Raw genomic sequence first — 17,322 nt, 5'->3', positions numbered from 1 at the left:
GGTTCACCTCCAGGTGGCAAGTAGAAAAACAAGCAGCACACAGTAGAAAGGTAATAAAGGTAGTCCCCTGTGCAAGCACCGGTCATTTCCGACTCTGGGGTGAGGTTGCTTTCACAATGTTTTCACGGCAGACTTTTTATGGGGTGGTTTGCCATTGCCTTCCCCAGTCGTCTACACCTCTCCCCCGCAGCAAGCTGGGGACTCATTTTACCGACCTCGGAAGGATGGAAGACTGATTCAACCTCCAGCCGGCTACCTGAACCAGCTTCCGCTGGGATCGAAAGCAGGTCGTGAGCAGAGTGCTCCAAGTGCAGTACTGCAGCTTTACCACTCTGCACCACGGGACTCATTTAAAGGTAAATGTAGTCCCCTGTGCAAGCACCAGTTGTTTCCGACTCTGGGTTGACGTTGCTTTCACAACATTTTCACGGCGGACTTTTTACGGGGTGGTTTGCTATTGCCTTCCCCAGTCATCTACACTTTAATGTTTAATTCGATTTATACCCTGCCCTCCCTGCCGAGGTGGGCTCAGCAAGCTGGGTACTCATTTTTACCAACCTCAGAAGGATGGAAGACTGAGTCAACCTGGAGCCAGCTACCTGAACCAGCTTCCGCTGGGATCAAACTCAGGTCGTGAGCAGAGGGCTCCCGCTGCAGCTTTACCACTTTTACCACAAAGATTTTATCAAAACTGAAAAATACTGATGCACACTCAAAAAAGGACAATAGCTCAAAAGGCAAACAGCAAGTCTCTTAATGGTGCAAAATCCAGTGGGGTAAAATAGCTTACAAGTCCACGTTTACGCTCAATTGAATGTTCGTATAGATGTCTTCAGGAGCCCCGTGGCGCAGAGTGGTAAAGCTGCAGTACTGCAGGCGGAGGCCTCTGCTCACGACCTGAGTGCGATCCCAGCGGAGGCTGGTTCAGGTAGCCGGCTCCAGGTTGACTCAGCCTTCCATCCTTCCAAGGTCAGTAAAATGAGTACCGAGCTTGCTGGGGGGGGGGAGTGTAGATGACTGGGGAAGGCAATGGCAAACCACCCCGTAAAACAGTCTGCTGTGAAAACGTGAAAGCAACGTCACCCCAGAGTGTAAAACGACTGGTGCTTGCACAGGGGACTACCTTTACCTTTATAGTCTTCATAAGGACTACCTTTACCTTTATAGATGTCTTCATAAGGATGCAATCCTTCGCTGATAAACCCACAGGAGGGGCACAGAATTCAAATTCCAGCACAATAAACGACGACGGCATCAGTCTTCTCCTCCTCTACGCACTTGCCAGCTAATTAACTGTCACGTTTTGCGGTCGCACAAGGCAACCTCAGCTTTATCAAGAGCGATCATTCAATTCAGGAAAAGAACCTTCAGAAGTTCTCACTTCCATTTTCTTATACACCAAATAGCATACGAAATTGCCACCAGGTAGCGCCTGGAGATCTCTTGGAATTAAAATGTATCTCCAGTTCTTCTTAGGGTTGCCAATCCCCGGGTGGGGGCAGGGGATCCCCCGGTTTGGAGGCCTTCCCCGCGCTACAGGGTCATCAGAAAGCGGGGAGAAGGGAGGGAAATGCCTGCTGGGAACTCTATTATTCCTTATGGAGACTTATTCCCATAGAAAATAATGGAGAATTGATCCACGGGTATCTGGGCCTCTGGGGGCCTGTGTTTTGAGGTAGAGGCACCAAATTTTCAGCATAGCATCCAATGCCTCTCCCCAAAATACCCCCCGAGTTTCAGAAAGATTGGATTAGGGAGTCTAATTCTTTGAGCCCCAAAAGAAGGTGCCCCTATCCTTCATTATTTCCTATGGAAGCAAGGCATTTAAAAGGTTCACTGTCCCTTTATTTAGTTATTATTTTATTTAATTATTTACTACTATAAATTTCTATCCCGCCCTCTCCGCAAGCGGACTCAGGGCGGCTGACAACATTCGTATTCACAAATTGAAACCAATAAAACATAATTATAATTTAAGATGTTAAAACCATTTTGTGGTGCTGTATCACTACAATATAGTAAGCGGTGATCACGTAGTACTCTGTAATGATGTGGGGTGGCAGTTCTCTCCCAGTTAGATATCAAGGCCTGTCAAAACAGTTCGGTCTTACAGGCCCTGTGGAAAGTAGAAAGATCCCGCAGGGCTTTAAATGTGATGGCCAGAACTCCCTGTGGAGTTCAATTCTGCTTGTCTCACCCTTGCTCCTGTCTCCACACCCAAAGTCTCCTGGCCCCACCCCCAAAGTCCCCAGATATTTCTTGAATTGGACTTGGCAACCCTAGTTCTTCTGCAGAAAATGGCTACTTTAGAGTAGGACAGTCTCGATGGCATTATTCCTGAGGAAACCCCACCCCCCTCAGAAATTTCCGAACTCAAGAGTTAGCCAAACTGGAGAGCCAGTTTGGTGTAGTGGTTAAGTGTGCGGACTCTTATCTGGGAGAACCGGGTTTGATTCCCCACTCTTTCACATACACCTGCTAGCATGGCCTTGGCTCAGCCATAGCTCTGGCAGAGGTTGTCCTTGAAAGGGCAGCTGCTGTGAGAGCCCTCTCCAGCCCCACCCACCTCACAGGGTGTCTGTTGTGGGGGAGGAAGGGAAAGGAGATTGTAGGCTGCTCTGATCCTCTGTCCTTGGAAGGACAGCTGCTGTGAGAGCCTTCTCCAGCCGCACCCACCTCACAGGGTGTCTATTGTGGGGGAGGAAGGGAAAGGAGATTGAAGGCTGCTCTGAGCCTCTGTCCTTGAAAGGGCAGCTGCTGTGAGAGCCCTCTCCAGCCACACCCACCTCACAGAGTGTCTGTTGTGGGGGAGGAAGGGAAAGGAGATTGTGAGCCGCTCTGAGACTCTTCAGAGTGGAGGGCGGGATATAAATCCAATATCTTCTTCTATCCCACCCATCTTCCAAGAGCTCCACACAGGGCACTTGCCCCTTGTCTGAACCTCCCCCCCCCCCCACAAAGTAGTTTAGTTGGGGAGGGAACATTTGGCCTAATGAGAGTAAAGTTTGAACTCATCAAAGGCTCCTTAGAAAGCTTGAGAGTCATGGAGTAAAAGGACAGGTCCTCTTGTGGATCAAAAACTGGCTGAGTAATAGGAAGCAGAGAGTGAGTATAAATGGGCAGTCTTCGCAATGGAGGACGGTAAGCAGTGGGGTGTCGCAGGGCTCCATACTGGGTCCCATGCTCTTTAACTTGTTCATAAATGATTTAGAGTTGGGAGTGAGCAGTGAAGTGGCCAAGTTTGCAGATGACACTAAATTGTTCAGGGTGGTGAGAACCAGAGAGGATTGTGAGGAACTCCAAAGGGACCTGTTGAGGCTGGGTGAGTGGGTGTCAACGTGGCAGATAAGGTTCAGTGTGGCCAAGTGCAAAGTAATGCACATTGGGGCTAAGAATCCCAGCTACAAATACAAGTTGATGGGGTGTGAACTGGCAGAGACTGACCAAGAGAAATATCTTGGGGTCATGGTACATAACTCACTGAAAATGTCAAGACAGTGTGCGTTTGCAATAAAAAAGGCCAACGCCATGCTGGGAATTATTAGGAAGGGAATTGAAAACAAATCAGCCAGTATCATAATGCCCCTGTATAAATCGATGGTGCGGTCTCATTTGGAGTACTGTGTGCAGTTCTGGTCGCCACACCTCAAAAAGGATATTATAGCATTGGAGAAAGTCCAGAAAAGGGCAACTAGAATGATTAAAAGGCTGGAACACTTTCCCTATGAAGAAAGGTTGAAACGCTTGGGATTCTTTAGCTTGGAGAAACGTCGACTGCGGGGTGACATGATAGAGGTTTACAAGATAATGCATGGGATGGAGAAAGTAGAGAAAGAGATACTTTTCTCCCTTTCTCGCAATACAAGAACTCGTGGGCATTCGAGGAAATTGCTGAGCAGCCAGGTTAAAACGGATAAAAGGAAGTACTTCTTCACCCAAAGGGTAATTAACTTGTGGAATTCACTGCCACAGGAGGTGGTGGCAGCCACAAGCATGGCCACCTTCAAGAGGGGTTTAGATAAAAATATGGAGCAGAGGTCCATCAGTGGCTATTAGCCACAATGTGTGTGTATGTATGTGTGTGTGTGTGTGTGTGTGTGTATATATATAATTTTTTTGGCCACTGTGTGACACAGAGTGTTGGACTGGATGGGCCATTGGCCTGATCCAACATGGCTTCTCTTATGTTCTTAAAGAATACAAAAATAAAAAATAACCAAATATTGTGCAAAAACAAACACTCTTGTCTAGTAAATACAAAATTAAGTAAATTATATTATGTAATGAACAGCCTCCAAAAGTGGGCATGCATTCATACAGTAGAAATTAAAGACAAACAAGAGTCTCAAATACAGTATTACAGGGAGGACCTCACACAGTCTCTTAATTTTCCAAACAGAGTACTAGGGCTCAATAATAAAGTTTCACAGGAGTCCCTCCGTTGCTTGTTGACTTCTGAAGGACAAATTCTAGCCTTCACGCAAACTCTGGCTTTGATTGTGTTCTGCTGCTCCTGCAGCTTCCTCCTAAGCCAACTGTAAACAACAGAGGTGACCGATAAAAAACACCCTAAACAAAAGCAATATTGACAAAAACATACAGAAACAGTTGATAAAACAACCTGAAACTTCCAGCCAAGTTCTTGTTGGAGCGAGAATCTACATAAACCCAGTCTGACAGCTACAGTATGACAGCTGGTGATCTAGCTGCCAGGCTAGGTCACAGTGACCTGATCAGCAGACCGGCTTGAGCCGGCAGAAGCCAAGTGATGCAATCTGCTGAGTCAGCACGGCCAGGATTGGCTGCTTGGACTATATATGATCTGTGTGTGCATCACACAGGTCTCTCCCTGTGAGATGGTGGTTAGGCGAAGCACTTTGTCCGTGGAGGTGATATTGTATAGACTGCACAAGAGAGCACTTGTTGTGTATATATGTTAATACACCTTTTGGCACTAGTTGCACGTGTCTGCCTGATTTTCTTTCCTGAAGCCCTGTGTCGGGCAAGTCATCTCCCTCACTCTGCTACTCCCGCTCCGACAGGGTTATGGGCCCAGGGCGGTTCCGCTGCGCGGAGGAGAGAGTTGAGAGTTGAGCTGACTGTGAGTTTGGAAAGAGCCGGAGGCGAGGAACGCCGGTGAAGGACACAGAGGCACCACCGTTCTCTGTTTGAGAGCCAGAGGGACGTCGGCAGCCAGCTGTGAGGCGGAGTCGGCACGATGGCTCAGCAACAGCTTGGAGTAGCCGTTGAGAAGCTCACCTCAGCCAACTACGCGGTGTGGAGCCTGAGAATGCAACACTACCTCAAGCGTGAAGGGCAATGGCTGTTCGTGAGTAACCCCCCTGCTGACTTATCTCCTGCCGAGACTGTGTTATCGGATAAGGCACTGGCCAACATAGTGCTATCTATAGGAGATGACCAGCTGGTTTATGTGCGAGGGAAGGACACTCCCAAGGCTGCCTGGGACGCGTTGAGTGCGGTGCATGTTAGCACCACTGCTGGTTCCCTCATGGCCTTGACAAGGAGGATGTTCCGCACCGTTATGCCGGCTGGAGGGTGTGTGAAAGATCACATCAAACGGCTAACGGACTGTTTTGTTGAGCTGGAGGCAAGAGGCAAGACTGTAGCTCCAGACGACAGAGTGTACATTTTGCTGTCGTCGTTGCCACCTGAGTACACTCCCCTGATAACTTCTCTGGAGACGGTGGACGTAGCGACCCTGACCATGGAATACGTCTGTGCCCACCTGCTTGACTTCCAAGAGAGAATTGCGGCCGTGAGCTGTCCGGGGGTGTCGGCCGGGCAGCGTGCTGTTATCGGTGTGTCCGGGAAGACAGCCAAGAATGAGCCAGCTTTTGCTGCTGGCAGGCGTCCGAAGGTGGAGGAAGTGGAGCCGACTGCGTTTGCAGTCCGTCGCTGCTATGGATGCGGGTCGTCGCAGCACCTGCTCCGAGCTTGCCCTGAGAGGGAGAAGAGGCGGGGGCGTGTGCGGCGAGAGCGGAGGACCGCCAGCCCGTGTGAGGAAGCAACCCGGCTGGTCACGTCTGCAGTAGAGAGCACAGGGTCTGCTTGGATTTTAGACTCCGGGGCAACGAGCCATCTCTGCTGCGAGAAGGAGTTGTTGAAAAACATTGACAGTCCTGAGCATAAGTATGTGAGATTGGCTGATGGGACCACTGCCAATTCTGTTTGCTCAGGCAATGTGGAATTTCCTGCACTGAAATGTATGTTGCAAAATGTGTTGTATGTACCCTCACTGCAGTCTAACCTGTTGAGTGTTAGCACACTGTTTGACCAGGGATACCAGGTGAGATTTGAGAAAACCTGCTGCAAAATCCTGGGAGGTGGGGGAAAGTTGCTTGTGACAGGAAAGAGGGAAGGTAAACTGTATGTGGTCCAGAGTGATTGTGCCCAGGTGGCTCAGGTGTCGAATGAGCCTGTGCACAATAATTGTATACATTTGCTCCATAGGAGACTTGGGCACTGCGGATTTAGGGCGTTAAAGAAAACCCTGGAGCTTGTGCCTAGTTTGAAAGTAAATCCTTGCAAATGTTACTTGGATTGCCAGGTCTGCAAGAAGACCAAAAGCAAGGCGTGTGCTGTTGCTAAAGAAAGCTCAAGGGAAAGCACACGAGCCCTGGAACTAGTCCATTTAGACGTTATTGGCCCATTGCCAAAGAGTCTGTCGGGGAGGAGATACTGCTTGGTGGCCACCGACGACCACACGAGGTACGCGTGGGTTTTCACCATGGTGCATAAGTCTGAGGTGTATAAGACATTCACCAAGTGGGTCAAAGCAGTGGAGAGACAATTAGGGGTTAATCTCCTGGCTGTACAAACCGACAGAGGGGGGGAATTCTTATCTAACCAGATGAAACGTTGGCTGGAGAACAAGGGCATCGCCCACCGTCTGACGAACCCGGCAACGCCCCGAGAAAATGGGCATGGGGCTGTATTGCAGAATGTGATGTATTGCATGTTAGAGGATGCACAACTGCCAATGACCTATTGGGCAGAAACCATACATGCAGCTGTTTTTTTGCAAAATAGGGTTTGGTGTAATACTGTGAAAAATGTGCCTTACAGGTTACTGTTGAACAAGACCCCAGATTTGAGTTCTTTAAAAGTCTTTGGGTCACGGGCTCGGGTTGGCATCCACTCCACGAGTAGCGGGGAGGGGGATGTCCGGGCAGAGAGCCTAATTTTTCTGGGCTACAAGCCAAGGGCCAGGTGTTATCGTTTCTGCAATAGCAAAAGCAAGATAACACTTAGTCAGAGTGCCCAGTTCAATGAAGAAAGCAGCTGGCCAAGGTTGCACTCCTTGCAGAAACAATTTGTCCTGCTGCCAAGTAGCGATAACGATGTTGGAGCGCAGCCCAGAACTCCAGCCCAGGAGGTGGCACCCAGTGGGGCTGGAGAAGGTGAGCCGAATGCTGGCACAGAGCCTGACGAGCAGAGTCAGGAGGCAGAGCCTCAAATGCAGGAACTGGAGGTAAAGTGTGAGAGTCAGGAGGTTCAACACCCAATTACAGGGGCAGAGCAACCAGCCCAGGAGGTGGGAACAGAGCAACCCGAAGAAGACAAAGCTGGTCCAAGCACAGGGCCACGGGTGTCTGCCAGGTCCACCAAAGGCCAACGTCCCGCTAGGTACAAGTGTCCCTATGTCACTCTGACTGTCAATCCAGACCCACCCGGATTTGAGGAAATGTTAAAAGAAAAGGCTAAGAAATGGAAAGCCTGGGTGGCAGAGTGCGAGGCAAGGGAGAAGGAGGCTGAAGCCAAGCGTCTGAAAGAGCTGGCTGAACAGGAACACGATGATGTGTTTTACAATCATGATGAGTTCCTGAACGAATTCCGGAAAGGGTTCCGAGCTACGTAAATATGAACTGTAATGTTGCTGGTGGACATGTATGTAAACTGTGTAAAGTGTTTTGGTGCACTGGGTTTAAATAGATTAGGAGGTGTGTTGGAGCAAGAATCTACATAAACCCAGTCTGACAGCTACAGTATGACAGCTGGTGATCTAGCTGCCAGGCTAGGTCACAGTGACCTGATCAGCAGACCGGCTTGAGCCGGCAGAAGCCAAGTGATGCAATCTGCTGAGTCAGCACGGCCAGGATTGGCTGCTTGGACTATATATGATCTGTGTGTGCATCACACAGGTCTCTCCCTGTGAGATGGTGGTTAGGCGAAGCACTTTGTCCGTGGAGGTGATATTGTATAGACTGCACAAGAGAGCACTTGTTGTGTATATATGTTAATACACCTTTTGGCACTAGTTGCACGTGTCTGCCTGATTTTCTTTCCTGAAGCCCTGTGTCGGGCAAGTCATCTCCCTCACTCTGCTACTCCCGCTCCGACAGTTCTCTCTCAAAACGCCCATTTTGGTATCTTAATTAGCGGCTTAGGCTAACTGAGCACACAGATTTTTTAAAAAAGGACGGTCACAGCTGTTGTTACTCAGCCATTTAAAGGAGACATCACCAAAATCTAACAACATACCCAAGAAACAACATACATTATATATAACAAGAAAGATCATTGTATTGATTAAGGCCAAAAGGTTCAATAGTGTTTAAACGATGTATCCACCGTGCCTCTTTTGTAACATAGAAGAAGATGATGATATTGGATTTATATCCCGCCCTCCACTCCGAAGAGTCTCAGAGCGGCTTACAATCTCCTTTACCTTCCTCCCCCCCAACAGACACCCTGTGTGGTGGGTGGGGCTGGAATCCTTTGCAAATCATCCCCTCTACTTTCACCAATTTTCTGAATCACAAAGAATTTTAAGGATTCTAAGTCATGATCAGTCTCAATAAAATGTTGGAGAGGAACACCAGGAACTTCATGGCGAACCCTTGAAATGTGTTCCAAAATACGTGTCTTAATCGCCCTACAGGAACATCCTATGTACATTTTGGAGCAATCTCTACAGACCAGGGCGTAGATGACACCTTTAGAGTCACAGTTAGTGAACCCTGTTAATTTAATAGTTATTTGGGATCTAGGATCCACATACTCTTTTGTTTGTAGTGAGCACTTGCACGCTTTGCAACCCTTACAACGAAAATGACCAGGGGGGCAATCGAGAAGACGTCTGTGCAGTCTTCAAATCAGTATGCACCAAATAGTCCCTAAATTACGAGATCTACGGAAACCAACTATAGGTGGGGAGGCACATCCTGCAATGCTGGAAACAATACCCCAGTGGCGCAAAATGATATTTTTAATCGCTAATGCCTTCGGAGTATATTGTAGTGAACAAAATAATCTTTGAGTTTCCCTAGCCTCTCCATTATGTTTACTCCTACGCTGTAACATAAGGGAACGTTCTTGTTTGGCAGCCCTAATTTTCGCCCCTTTGATGACTGTTTTCTGGATAACCCCGTTCCTTAAATTGCACTGTCAGTTGATTACAGGATTTCTCATACTCAGTAACTGAGGTGCTATTTCGTTTCATGCCTAAGAATTGCCCACGTGGGAAGGTTATTACGCAAAACAGGAGGATGGAACGAAGCATAATGTAGATACCCATTCTTAGCCACCGCCTTTCCAGCAAAGAAGGCAGAATCAAGTCTTCCCCTCTCCTCGCCTGGGGAGCCCCCTCACTTACTTGCAGGACGTCAATTCAGGTGGGTAGCCAAGTTGGTTTAAAGCAAGGGTGGCCATATTGTGGCTCAGGATTCACATGTGGCTCTTTCACACATGTAGCTCTCAGCCCCCATCACCCCATTGGCCAACTTGGAGAAGACATTTCTCTCTTTAAATCATTTCTCCAAGCCAAGCCAGCCAGCAGCTTGGAGAATACATTTAAAGTTAAAGTTGCTTTTGTTCCCCCTCCCCCTCAAATTTTCCTTCCTTCCTTCCTTCCTTCCTTCCTTCCTTCCTTCCTTCCTTCCTTCCTTCCTTCCTTCCTTCCTTCCTTCTCTCAAACATCTTCTGATGTTCATGTTTTGCGGCTCTCAAACATCTGATGTTTATTCTATGCAGCTCTTACATTAAGCAAGTTTGGCCACCCATTGGTCTAAAAGAATAAAAAAGAGTACAGTGGCACCTTTAAGAACAACGTTTTATTCAAGGTATGAGCCTTTGTGCGCAAGTACACTTCTTCATATACAGCGCAACAGAAGAAAACCATTCAAATATATAGACAGGGCTGAACAGCAAATTAGCACATAACATCATGAAGACATTTTGAGCTAAAACAGGAACAGGCCAAGCATACAGGGACAACAGCTATATGGATCCAGTTAAGGGAGAACAACAGTTAAAGCAATAAATATGTCAAAACAGGAGATGTGTGTAAGATAAATTTCCACTCTCTCAAGTGTGAAGGTAACAAAGAACATAACTTCCTTTTAGTTGGGATGGGGTGCACTATATTTCAAGTTTCATAGCATTACATTATAATACGTTGTTCTACATAGCAGTATATTATTCTTTAGAGGTGTTATATTTTGCATTGCACTACAAACAGTGTTCCATTATATTAGGAGAGAGAGAGAAGAATGCATAAAAATACAGAGGATGTATTGCCCTTCTTGGTGAGAATGAGTTTAGCATATATAAGAAATCAATACCCCTGTTAAGTCCTGTGTGTGTGTATTTGTTCCAAGTGTTGTAATAACTTGTAATTCAGCAATTTTCCTTTCCCTTCAGTTCCTGAAGTTCCATTGCAATAAAACAGCTACTTTCAGGTCACCCATTGAATGTTTTACAAGGTTAAACTATTCTACAGGTTTCTCAGTCTTGTGATTCTGATGTCAGATTTGTGTCCATTTATCCTTTGGCATAGGGTTTGTCTGGTTTGCGCTATGTAAAGAAATGAAGGGCATTGTTGGCATTTAATGGCATATACAATGTTAAAAGAGGAGCAAGTGAATGAGCCCGAGATGGTGCAGTTAATGTCGTTACATCCAGTGATTGTGTTGTCTGGGTTGTATGTGGCAGCAAAATTGACATCTGGGTTCATTGCAAGCTCTGGTACCAGTATCCATGTTTAAATTACATGTTGCATTATTGTGGGCAAGGAGCTATTTGAGATTGGAGGGTTTTCTCTGTGCAAAAAAATGTCTCCCCCTCCCGTGGTTGTGAAAGAGAGCTGCCATTGTCCAGTAGAGGTTGTAAGTTGTTCAGGATGCATTGAACTGTTTTGAGTTGAATGTGACTAGTGGTGTTCTATTATTGTCTTTTTAAAGGCCTGTCTTGTAACAGATTTTCTCTAGCTTTCTTACTCTGTTTCTGGCTTTGATAATCTTTATCAGTGGATACTTCAGTGTCTTGCCTTACTGCTTCCTAAGGTTTCAAAACATTTGGTAGATTAACTCTTTAGTTAATAAACCACTGTATATTAATAACTTCTGACTGGGGAGTCACACTTTTTCATTTCACAACACTCCTCTTTCTCTCAAATCCTTTCTCTTCTTAACTCAGGTTTCTGTCAGCTTCTTCCTCTCACACTGATACTGTTAGCTTTTGAATCTCTCTCGAGCCACTAACATGTCTTCTAAGTATTTCTGCTTTTCTTCTATAGAATTTTAATGCTTTTCACAACACTATATGGAATTCTGATCAGAAGGGTGCTCCTCAGACTCTGTAGATTGCTGACTGTGAAACCACAACTGCTGTGAAAAACATTAAAGACTCTATAGAAGAAAAGCAGAAATACTTATTTATTTATTTATTTGATTTATATCCCGCCCTCCCTGCCGAAGCAGGCTCAGGGCGGCTCACAGTATAAAACCACAACAAACAATTAAAACCATACATATTATAAAATTATACATTCAAAAATTAAAACAGCCAAAATAATTTGGTGCTAGTCTCTTTGATGTCACGTAATTTCAATTTCAATGGCGACAGTATTTCTTCAATTTCCCTACGATACAGGCTCAGTGTCGGTTGAAAGCCAGTCGGAAGAGAGTGGTCTTACAGGCCTTGCAGAACTGGACAAGGCCCTCACTTCCTCTGGTAGTTGATTCCACCAGTGGGGGGCAGCAATCGAGAAGGCCCTCTCTCTAGTGGTCTTTAATCTGGCCTCGTTCGGCCCATGGATTGTTAGTAGATTTTGAGATCCAGATCTAAGTACCCTCTGGGGAACGTGTGGGGAGAGATGGTTCCTAAGGTAGGTGGGTCCTAAGCCATACAGGGCTTTAAAGGTTATAGCCAGCACCTTGTAGCGAATCTGGTATACTATTGGCAGCCAGTGCAGTTCCCGCAGTTCCGGCTGCATGTGCTCCCACCTGGGAAGCCCCAATAGCAGCCTAGCTGCCGTGTTCTGCACTAGCTGTAGTTTCCGGGTTCAAGACAGGGGCACCCCCAAGCAGAGGGCATTACAGTAGTCCAACCTTGAGGTGACCATTGCATAGATCACCATTGCCAGGTCACCGCGTTCAAGGAAAGGGACCAACTGCCTCACCTGCCTAAGATGGAAAAAAAGTGGATTTAGCAGAGGCTGCTATCTGGGCCTCCATTGTCAAGGCAGGCTCCAGCAGCACCCCCAAGTTTCTGACATTGTGCGCCATTGTCAGTGGCGCACCATCAAATGCTGGTAAGGGGATTTCCCTGCCTGGAACGCTGCGACTCAGGCAAAGGACCTCTGTCTTCATTGGATTCAGCCTAAGCCATCCTGCCATGGCTTGCAATGCCAGGTCCAGATTTTCTGGGACGCAGCCATCCATCAGCAGATAGAGCTGGGTGTCATCAGCGTACTGGTGACAACCCAAGCCATACCTCCAGGCAATCTGAGCAAGGGGGTGCATGTAGATGTTGAACAACATCGGGGAGAGCACCACCCCCTGAGGCATCCAACAATTAAGCGGGTGCCTCCGGAACGACTCTCCCCCAATCACCACCCTTTGTCCCTAACCATCTAGGAAAGAGGAAAGCCATTGCAAGGCCAACCCCTGAATCCCTGCATCAGGGAGGCGGCGGGTCAGTAACTGATGGTCAACCGTATCAAACACAGTCGATTTTAGCCACCATTTTCAGTTTGAATCCCCACTCATGCCATGGAAGCTTGCTTGGTGACCTTGGGCCAGTCACATTACTCTTAGCCTAGCTCTAACCTGGATAATCCCAGATAGCCTGATCTTGTCAGATCTCAGAAGATAAGCAGGGCCAATGTGGAGACAGGCAGTGGCAAACCACCTCCAAATGTCTCTTACCTTAAAACACCTACAGGGACAACGTGAGTCAGCTGTAACTTGATGGCAAAAAAAAAAAAAAATCCATCACACCAGTCATGTTCTTGCAGGCACTTGGGAAGGCCCTGACTTGGATAACCCCAGCTTTTGGGTTCCATTATGAAGCCCAAGAGCTGACCACTCCCAATATCTACAAGGCATTTTTGAGAACTAGGAATCTACCTTTTTACTAACTAGTACTAGCCAAAAAAATCATAAAATAAAGATCACAAGCTTCACCAGACTGGATGTTAAGAAACACATTAATCCCCACACACACACGCACACACACACACAAGAAGGTACCCTTATCCTCCATTGTTTGCTAAGGATTAAAGTCAACTCAGAGAATCTCTGCAGTCGAAACTGAAGATGCGGTGCATTTTGCAAACCCAGCAGAACCAGTGCAACATACAGAGTACCCAGCAGTACCAGTGCAATCACAGAGTGCCCAGCAGAACCTAGTGGCATTGTGGCAATGCCAGCTCAACAGGATTGATGTCAAACATAGAGGACATATAAGTTGCTAGAGAGACTCAAAAGCTAATAGAGTGTGAGAGGAAGAAACTGACAGAAACCTGAGTTAAAAAAGAGGATTTGAGAGAAAGGAGTGCTGTGAAGTGAATGAGTGTGACACCTCAGTCAGAAGTCATTAATATACACTGCTGATGACAGACCTCTGTATGACAACTGTAATGCAGCCACGTGGTTCTCACCATAGACTTCACGTTGCACTACGCTCCTCTGAGCTCATCAGGACACCTCGTTTGGCCAGTCTGCTTTGAGGGCCATCCTCCACTGACCTTCATTTCATCTCTGGTCTTCCGGTAGGCCTGTAACAGGTAGTGGTACTCTTGAGGTTATTCCTTTTGATCTACATGGGAGCACCCACCATCCTGTTCCGCTTCAGCTCAGTAATCACGCAAGTATGGGACTGCACAGAGATCACCAAAAAGATAAACGGGTTGCTTACCTGTGACTGATAATCTTCACGTCATCTTCTGTGCTGTCACGCATGCCCACCCAGCCTTCTCACTGCTGGCATCTCTCAATCATGGAATCAGAGAATCATAGAGTTGGAAGGGACCTCCAGGGTCATCTAGTCCAACCCCCTGCACAATGCAGGAAACTCACAAACACCTCCCCCTAAATTCACAGGATCTTCATTGCTGTCAGAGGGCCATCTAGCCTCTGTTGAAAAACCTCCAAGGAAGGAGAGCCCAACACCTCCCGAGGAAGCCCGCTTCGGTGGGGTAGTGCGGGATATAAATCAAATCAAATAAAAATTTAAAAAGCCTGTTCCACTGAGGAACCGCTCTAACGGTCAGGAAGTTCTTCCTGATGTTGAGCCGGAAACTCTTTTGATTTAATTTCAGCCCATTGTTTCTGGTCCTACCTTCTGGGGCCACAGAAAAGAATTCCACACCCTCCTCTATATGAGAGTCCTTCAATCACCTTTAAGTTAATGAGATTTACCAGCAGTGGTCTGAAGGAACCGAATGGCGCCTTCTCCTCAGCTCCAAGCGTGCACAGTTGATGCCTGATCCCCAGAACACAGGAGAAAAAAAAGCAGCAAAATGCTAGAGGCTAGTTCCGATGTCTTCCGAGGTTGGGTTCCAGGGTAGATGCCAAACCCAAGTGTGTGACTGCACAGATGAGCACCTGAAGATCATCAGTTACGGATAAGCAACTGTTTTTTTTTTACTCTGCTCGATAAAGGCACGATCCCAAAGAACGAATTCAAACAGCAGGCCCGGCGCATGAGGTTCTGCCACCAAAGGCAGAATTCCAACATGCACCCCCCCGCCAAAAATTTTATGCACATGTGGTATGATGACATCACAGTGACATCATTACAGCAGGCATGCGGCTTTCAGCTCTGAGGGATCGGGAGAAGCTGTTCCGATCTCTCAGAGACGAAAGGACAGTCGGCCCTTCCCTTCCCCCGTGCCCTTGGAGGGTGCGGAGGAAGGAAAAACACCACTTTCGGTTCTGAGGGAAGCTTCTCTGATCCCTCAGAGATGAAAGGACAGTTGGTCTTTCCGTTCCCCCGCGCCTTTGGAGGGCACAGAGGAAGGAAAAACACCGCTTTCGGTTCTGAGAGAAGCTTCTCTGATCCCTCAGAGATGAAAGGACAGTTGGTCCTTCCATTCCCCCGCGCCTTTGGAGGGCGCAGAGGAAGGAAAAACACTGCTTTCGGTTCTGAGAGAAGCTTCTCTGATCCCTCAGAGATGAAAGGACAGTTGGTCCTTCCATTCCCCCGCGCCTTTGGAGGGCGCAGAGGAAGGGAAAACACTGCTTTCGGTTCTGAGGGACTGGGGGAAGCTTCTCTAATCCCTCAGAGATGAAAGGACAGTCGGCCCTTCTGTTCTCCTGTGCCTTTGGAGGGCACGGAGGAAGGGAAAACACCGCTTTCAGTTCCGAGGCAAGCTTCTCCGATCCCTCAGAGATGAGAGGTCAGTCGGCCCTTCCCTTCCCCCATGCCTTTGGAGGGTGCAGAGGAATAGAAAATGCCACTTTCGGCTCTGAGGGATCAGGTTCCTTAGAGCTGAAAGAGTGGCGGAGGCTCAGGCGGGGCGGGGATGCCCACCCTGCACCCTTGCTGGGATCTGGCACCCTAGGCAATTGCCTAGTTTGCCTACTCCCACACGCGGGGCCCATCAAGGAGCAGTTGGCAGAGTTAAAGGTCAGACATAGCCCTTGGCCAAAGGTTCAATACAGGTCATTTCTGGCTCATGGAGTCAAGAGGGGGGTTTGCCTTAGAGGAGGGAATCGTGGTTCTCCTGGGAGAAGCTGGGGATGGGTGGGGAGCAAAAGCTTTGGGGGTTCATGTTCTACGATGTTCATCTTCAACTCCACACACATCAGAAAATTTCCACAATACTGGATGTTGTTGTTGGGGCGGGGTGTGTGTGTGTGTGTGTGTGTCTGACCCTTAAGAATTTAGAAGAAGAAGATATTGGATTTCTATCCCGCCCTCCACACCTAAGAGTCTCAGAGCGGCTCACAATCTCCTTTACCTTCCTCCCCCACAACAGACACCCTGTGAGGTGGTTGGGGCTGGAGAGGGCTCTCACAGCAGCTGCCCTTTCAAGGACAGAGGCTCAGAGTGGCCTTCAATCTCCTTTCCCTTCCTCCCCCACAACAGACACCCTGTGAGGTGGGCGGGGCCAAGAGGGCTCTCACAGCAGCTGCTCTTTCAAGGACAGAGGCTCAGAGCGGCTCACAATCTCCTTTCCCTTCCTCCCCCACAACAGACACCCTGTGAGGTGGGTGGGGCTGGAGAGGGCTCTCACAGCAGCTGCCCTTTCAAGGAGAACCTCTGCCAGAGCTATGGCGGACCCATGGCCATGCTAGCAGGTGCAAGTGGAGGAGTGGGGAATCAAACCCGGTTCTCCCAGATAAGAGTCCGCACACTTAACCATTACACCAAACTGGCTCTTTACTGAGGAATTCAACCTGTTCCTTTCAATCCAAATTAATCCAACTGCCGGAACACTTTAGGCTTCAAAGTGATGAAACTTCTAAAACTCACAGGCTGGACTGGGGAGGGATTAGAGTTCAGAAATGCCTCTCCAGAACTACTGGCCAGATGTGTGTGTGTGTGTATATATATATGTGTGTGTGTTTGTGTGTGTGTGTATGGCAGGCTGGCCATATTAGGCTTATGCGTAGATATAAGCTGCCCTCAACTTGTCTATTTCTTCACAAGATACTGGAAAGGAAATGTTTTTGCTAGTTTCATAGATGTCAGTTAGGCTGGGTACAGACGGGCAGCTTTGTGTGCACCGGAAGCATCCGGTGCACACAAATGTGCTGCCCAAAATGGAGCGGCCAAATTCCAATCAGATGCTCCCACACAATGTGCCCGTATATTGTGCGGGGGCATTTTGGCACCTTCACACAGTTGCTATGTGCCAACCCCTTAGAGCAGTTTGGGTTTCTTTTTTCCCTTACATTATTATTATGCACTCTAGACAGTAATTTTTTTTTTTTTAAGAATACTGGTGAGCACCTAGAGAGGATTGGCGGGTTCACACCACCAATCCACCTTGATTGCACACTCCTGTGTTCAGATGCCCAGAAAGATGGATGGAGTATGGCAGAAGAACTTGCTACCACTTGGGAAGAAAGG

At 47.7% G+C, this 17,322-nt stretch overlaps 1 protein-coding gene across 1 annotated transcript in view; it reads right to left on the bottom strand.

The window, feature by feature from the left end:
- Positions 1-17,322, bottom strand: part of LOC132571070 (zinc finger protein 436-like) — a 342,318-nt gene that overhangs the window by 233,842 nt on the left and 91,154 nt on the right. The gene's annotated exons all lie outside the window — the stretch shown is intronic.

The sequence above is a fragment of the Heteronotia binoei genome, chromosome 5 (genome assembly GCF_032191835.1).
Source record: "Heteronotia binoei isolate CCM8104 ecotype False Entrance Well chromosome 5, APGP_CSIRO_Hbin_v1, whole genome shotgun sequence".
NCBI classification, from domain to species: domain Eukaryota; kingdom Metazoa; phylum Chordata; class Lepidosauria; order Squamata; family Gekkonidae; genus Heteronotia; species Heteronotia binoei.
The sequence above is the reverse complement of the archived record's forward strand: the minus strand, read 5'-3'. Positions and strand labels throughout refer to the sequence as shown.